The sequence below is a fragment of the Centruroides vittatus genome, unplaced genomic scaffold (assembly GCF_030686945.1).
Source record: "Centruroides vittatus isolate TY-2023 unplaced genomic scaffold, ASM3068694v2 contig_1134, whole genome shotgun sequence".
NCBI lineage: Eukaryota > Metazoa > Arthropoda > Arachnida > Scorpiones > Buthidae > Centruroides > Centruroides vittatus.
Window position 1 is genome coordinate 38232 of NW_027120730.1, and position 7653 is coordinate 45884.

Below are 7653 nucleotides of genomic sequence, written 5' to 3' on the forward strand. Positions count from 1 at the left end.
TAGAATGCAATTTGAAAAAAAAATTATAAACCTATAAATTCTCACTCGTCTGCTGTCTGTCTTTCTTTAATATCGACGAGAAGAATGTTAGATAAATGGAAGTATAGACCAGATATGAAAACCACAGGGGCAGGCGGCCCCAATTAACTATATAAAAGTTTTGCTCCACAAAGGAAGTCGTGTTATTCCAATTCAAATTTTTCTCCTGAAAGATGTTAGATAGATAACCGGCACGACTCTATCGCTAATGAAAAATATGATAAACAGGGACAAGCCACTACTAATTTGAGGTGGATATCATATACTTTAATTTAAATAAACTAAAAATATGATTAAAAATTGAGACAATTTTTTATAAAACTCATCCCAACTCTCAAAATTAAGCTCAAACTGTATAATAATAAAAAGTATTATAAGTTTCTACGTAAAATAACAGATGGCAACACACACGCAGTTTGAAATGTTGCCGGAAAATGTTAAACAATTCCTTGTTGGATTTTTTATGTATTATCGTCAAGTGTAGAGAATTAAAAACAATTTACCCAATCTAACTGGATTAATCCATGATACGATAATAAATGATTTGAAGTTGGAAACATAACAAATTTCAATTGGATGGTTCGGTGATGGATGTCGCCATCCCACGGATATTGTGTTTTCTTTGTTATTTTCTCACATTTAAGTTTTGTAAATTTATTACTGTTTGACTGCTCCATAATTTAATATTAACTAATTTTTATACATTTTCTACAACTGTAACCACTGTTAAATTATTAATAAATGGGTCTGATAACTCTCGTGAGAAAAGGCGAGAACGAAAACTAGTATGGCGACCGTTAGTTAAAGCAAATTTTGTGGTGTTTTTTTTTAGCAGAAACGAGAAGTATAAACACAACGATCATTTATTACATAATAGCAATAAAATCAATTTAACATCTAAAACAACATAAAAAATAACTTTTTCTATTAGATAACTTCCAACTTGTTTGAAATAATAATTAATATTATGAAAAGATTTATTCCTGATCTTTCTATTGGTCAGTCTGACTGACACCTTAAAAAAAGCTTTGATATATATGCAGGGGCGGACTGGCCACGTGGAAAATGTGGTAAATTCCACACGGGCCGTATACAATTTGGTCTGATTTTTCTAAATATGTACAGTACATAATATACCGATTTGTTCAGTTTTATATTTAAAAAATTTCATTCATTTATTTATTTTTTTGTCGAGTAAGATAAATTTCAATTTTTAGGTGTAATATAGATATATGTGTAAGCCTTTATCGTTTTACCTGGCCCTATTCGAGTCCGAAGTTAAATTAGTTCGCCGACCCGAGTCCAACGCTACATTGGCCCGACTCGGCCCAAACACAAAGCAACCTAAGAGAAAAACAAGTAATATATCTAAGAAAAAAATGTTTAAGTCAATTTGTACTTCGGTCAACAAAGAACAATTTTATTTTAGTTACTCTTTATTAACCCTGTGTTAGGCGCGCGGGGGGACTGCACACGGTTAGGTTAACTAGCAGGTAGGCCCGGCGTTACTCGGGCAAAAGTAACGGTAGCGAAAATTAAGATTATTACGTTATAGTTAACATTATTCGTTTTCACAGAATGCAAGAATTGGGTCCCACTGTTTCTAGACTAATTAGAGAATTGTTAGATGGGTCTAAAAATATGTTCGATTTCCCGCAAAAACGAAAAAAACCGCATCTGCGTCTTGCACGTCGCTTTCTCTTAACAATTCCGTTGTTACGTAACACCTCCATTGTTGACACTACCATTGTTACTCAACACTTCCATTGTTGATGGAAGTGTTAAGACTTAATCCTGTCCCTGTCCCCCGTGAGGAGGAATTTCGAAAAATATTTTTTTAGTGCGCATCTTCGTGACGTACCCTAACTGTGTACCAAATTTCAACTTTCAACTCCTTACCGTTTGGGCTCTGCGCTGATTATTATCATTATTATTATTATCAACTCGTCTCGATTATATATATAGATTACAATTAATATAAATATGTGTATACATAAATATCTTATATAAGAGAAATTTTTTTTTTATATTACTTGTTACTTTTACTTTTTCCTGTGATTTATGCATCTCCTTCGTTTCTCAAGGAAATAATAATAATAATAATAATGGATCCGAAGTGTTGTAGTATTAAATCTTATGAAGTAGTTATGATTTGGATGTTGGATCTCTCGGAGCTTTTAGGAATAAAATTAAACAAAAAAGTTTTATAAATAAATAAAGGGTTCTCCACAAGTATACACAGTAATATACAATACAATATGTTTACTACCCGACATCGATCGAAGGTCGGAGGTCGCTTGTGCTCACCACTTGTTCTAACGTTTAAAAAGTGAATGAGTAGTTCAAAGTTCGCTTTTTTTCTCCTCGCGCCCTCTATCGGTCGGAATCGGCATATTGCTGACGGGCGCTACAGTTTAAATTTGATTAATTGATGAATTAATATTTGAAAAAACTGTAATAACATCAAGTATCATCCGCTACAATTTTAAGAAAATGTATTTGAACTTGAGTGGATAAATCAATAATTGAGTGGATCAATAATTCAAATGTAAATGGTTAAAAGTTACCTCGTATTGGTTTTAAAGTAACCTAATAACGTCCCAACATCGAGATGGCTGGATGAGGATTCCTATGCTTTTCGTTTTTTCTTTATTGCGCGCCTCTGTAAGTAAAAAAATTGTTTTTAATATATACTGAATACAAATGAAGAATATTCTGCAGTCATTGCTAATAAATGTTTATAGAACATCGATTTCTGTTTTCTACCTGCATCATTAATATGTGTAGATTTAAAAATGTTAATACTGTATCTTAAATATTATGTTTTTTAAAATGTAGAATAAATATTTCATATGCTAATGATAACAACATAATTAATTATTAAATTGGATTAACTATATTAACTTGACGTATTAATTTTTACGTCACACGAAAGCGAAGAATATCGTGAATAATGCAAAACACCTATTTGTTGAAGACAAAAGCGCTTGTTCTGTATTGTTTTTATGGCCACTCGTTCATTGGAAGTTTTAGATACGGCCAAATGAACGGTTCCGAAATTGCCTTTTCCTATTTATTTGAATTCATAATCATTGAAATTATTTTGCTTAAATTTTGCACAATAATCAGGTCCAAGTTCAGAATTTTCCAGATTATTTTCCGATTCGCATTTCTAGAATGGTGAAATTTTTCAGTTGTGTAATTTGTTAATTGGAAGACGTCAGAAGGAACGATGTCTTACCTGAGAACAGGAAGTCTCGTCTGACACACAACAAAAGAATTTACAGAACGCATTTGTGCAGAATTCTGTAAATTTTGCTTTTTCTTGGGTTTGTTTCCTTGGAACTCTGGATCCTCTTTCTTAAAAGAAGGACACTTTGTTCCAAGAGACTTCTTGTCAATCTACAAAAGTTATTGATGATTTAACGTTATCGGAAAAGTATTTATAAAACCACGAAAACTGTTTTAATTCAATCTTAGTAAGAAATACTCTTGATTTTCGTAGAGAGAAAGTAATGACTTACATTTATAGGGAAGTCTTTATCCTGCTGACCATTTGGTTCAGTCTTATCGTCTCTCCTGTAAAGAAATTCGATTATTTCGTAACTAATATGAAATAAATCTCAAATATAAATGTAATTAATAAGGAAATTCACTTTTTTCTCTTAATTCTCTTACTCCACATTTGCAAAAAGAACTTTTGAACGCAGCGAAGTTATTTAAACAACAGAATATTGTTAAATACGACGTATTGTTAGCAATTGTTGGGGTTCTTTGTTATGAAATTACATTTCGTATTAAATCACGTGATTAAATATTTGAAATTTAGTTTTCAGTATGAAAATAAACTTTTTGAAGAAAATTATTTACGAAATATTATCATTGTTTAAAATATACGATTTTCTTACATTGTCATTAATGACAAAACGAAAGATATTAATAATAATAAACAATATCATGTTTATTGTGATTTATTTAATACATTAGATAATAATTTCATTATTTATCGAAAGTTTGTGTAGAAATTTACACTGACGAATAAATATCACTATCCATTAGTGATGTTACGAATAGTATCAATATATTCGGCTCAGGCCGAATACCGAATATTCGGCCAGGAGCGTGGCCGAACGGCCGAATATTCGGCCAAGCTATTCGGCTTGATTAATGCACATACGAAAATTGGCGCGCAAACCATATTATGGCAAGGATCGCACCCTCTGCTTTCTATTGACCCGCTGTCACTACGATTTTTTCTTCCAGTAGGTCTAAATTATTTAAATAAATTAATTAAATTATAATTATTAAAGTTAATATGAGATGGAGTCTAATGTCTACCTCTAGTGCCAAATTGGTTTATAATTTATGTAATAGCCGTAAATAGCCCGATATGATTCGGCAGTTGTTGGTATTTAGATATAAGTTATTTTATTTGCAATCGATCTTTTTAACTCTAATTAAGCAATAAAATTTTGTTTTTACTACGTATTTGTAGACTGAATAGTACCCTAAGATATACTTTAGTGGGGACATATGGTCTAGTTCAGATGTGGCCAAACTTTTATCTCTTAGGGGCTACTTTTTCGGTAAAATATAGGGTACGTTTACTTCTGAGCTAATTTTACCGTCAGCACGCTCAGCCTGTATACTTTCATCCGAGCGCCACGCTCATTGGCGTATACTTTAGAGCTATGTGACGTCATGTTTAGCGAAATTGGTAAGCTCGGAGTGCTAGCTAGTTCGTTGCCCTAATTCAATATGGCTGCTCCCATGAAAAATTGCTTTCTGTACAAAAAGTAATAAAAATAGAATTATTTTTGGAAAAATAAACGGCAGAAAGTATTTTTATTGGTAAATTTCAATTATTTGTTGTATAAAACGTTTACAATGATCTTTTTTATTGTGTAAAGTTCAATAGCTTTAGATGACTTTTTTCATAAACAGATGTGAATAAAATTAAGTTCGTCTCATTGTTTATGATTAAAAGTAAAGTTTACCTTATACGCGTTTGGAATCTTCAGAAATGTTATGTTCAGAGCATTAAATAAATCGTAAAGAAATGAACAGCATTAATAATAATCCAAAACTACATAAGTTCGTATAAAGGAGACTTTCAAAAGATTCTCTTGTAAGTCTAAGGTGCTGTTTAAAATCGGTTGGATTATAAAAAGGTACAGTCTCTTCAATAAATGTTTCTATTTTGTTTATTTGACATTACTTTTCTTTTTTCTTCTTTTATTTCTTCTACAATTATATCCACAATAAGATCATCCTCGTCTGATTCGGAATCAAGTAGTTCTATCTGTAACGCAACATTTAAAATAGCAGCTTTGACAATATTATTTGCAGGAAACCTCCATATTTCTTGTTAGCGTTCGCATTTACTTTCGAACTGGACATGTAAGCACGAATACACATGCTAATAACGTCACTTCCGGTGTTCAGAAGTAGCACTATTAGCTCAAAAGAAAACGCACCCATAGTCTGCGGACGACAATAAATATGGGCAAACAATTTTAGAATTTTTCATAGATATTTTAATAAATAATTAATAATGATAAATAAATAATGATAACTTTCTATTTTTTTTCGGCCTGTGCTTGGTTTATTCATTCTAAAATAATAGGGTTAAATATTAATAACATTTAAACAATAATTACTAAACTAACATACTTGCTTCTGTTCACTGTATGAATAAAAAAAAAAAAAAAAAAAAATTTAAATCGAAAGTAAATTCAAGTGCACAAACAAGGAGTAACAAGTGGATTGAAGCCAGGGGCTGTCACGTTACTGTCTGACACATGATTTTGCGCCATTTTATGCGATTGCCATTTATATGCGCACGCGTTGCGACTACATTTAATTTAAAAGTTAACATTCATTTGCATTGTTCATCGGAATAAATACAAACAGTATGGATACGTTGCACAGACTATTATTGTAAGAATAAATTATCGAATTAAGATTTTTAAACATTAATTTAAGTGAAATCAAATTGTCCAACTTTAGCTTCGCGGGCTACTTTCAAAACCTTTGCGTCGACCGGTCGACCGCGGTCTACGTGTTGGCCATCCCTGGTCTAGTTTCTCCCCAGTTGTGGAACAGTTCAAATGTATTATTGGGAGGTTTTTATTTGTGAAGTTTTGTGATATTTTGTTGCTATTGTTTTTGTCAATATTTTTAAAATTAACATGATTTCAAATGTTATCTTTTGCATATAATAAGAAATGCTCATTCTTTGCTTTATATATAAAATAAATTATATATTAGTTACTCGTCTTCTAGAAATAGATAAATAATTCTTTCATTAAACACGATAAGTTTCAATAAAACTTTTCGTAAATCATCTTAAAATATCGTAAAAAATATTTAAATACCTGTATACGCGAATACGAATAAAACATAATTAACTAAACAATAACATTAATGCTCGATACATTCTAACCTACACGCCATCAATGCCATAAGATATCGGGCTAGATAAAGGCTATAATATTATTTAATTACGAAATAATTTAATACTAGAGTTAGATGCTATTTCTTACTAACCTTAATAATGATAATTTAATGTTCAGCATTAATAAAAGTTACCAAAATGATTAATTTACTGTGTTTTTGTTATTTCTTACTCCCGTTTTCAGGTATTCGGTATTCGGCCGAATAGCAAAAACTAGGCCGAATAGGCTGAATACTGGGTAGTAACCGAATATTCGTTACATCACTACTATCCATAGTAGTGATGTAACGAATATTCGGTAGGTTTAAAAAAAAGTAGCTTTGAATCATTGCATGAATGTTTTACATAATTTAGAACAAATGTACAGTAATTAATCTTTCTTTTTGCTAAATATCAACTTGATAGCTTGCAAGTTTAACAAAATTGATCCAGTCAAAGTTCATTCACAAGCATCACAAAACGTACACCGTCGCGTCATTCCCGTCAACGAACACATAATTTGCATTTAAACAATGTTACAATTGCAGTATTTCTGTTACAACTAATAATTTTAGCCTCATTTTAACGTGCAGCGATCCTGTGAATAATATGTGATGTTTTTAATTTTTATTTACAAACCTTTTATCTACAATGAAGAAAAGCTGTTTCAGAAGATTTAAGGAATGCTAGCATTGCTAAACACTGTCGTGGCATGTCAGAGAGCTATTAGTAAAGAGCTAATGCTAAGCAAGACAACAGTGAACCAGATTATTGTTCAATACACTAACCACGGCCATGTTGTACCTAACAAAGTTGCTGGACATCAGCGAAAAGCTTCAAAAGTCGATGATAGGAGTTTGAATATAATCGTAAAAATCAACCGTCGTACCACAGAATCGAATGTAACCATATTTTAGAATGATACAACTGAAAGAATGTATCTGTTTCGACAACACGCAGGAGACTGCAAGAAATGCATTTCAGGTTTTATGCAGTACGTGAAAAACCTTTGCGAACAGCACATCAAAAGAAGAAACGGGTACAGTGGGCCAAAGAACATCTTTTCTAGTCTCAACAAAAGTGGCATAAAATTCTGTTGTCTGATGAATCAAAATTTGAATTATCAGCAACAGACAAAATCAAACGTATCATTCAAACTGCCAACGAAGCTAATGATC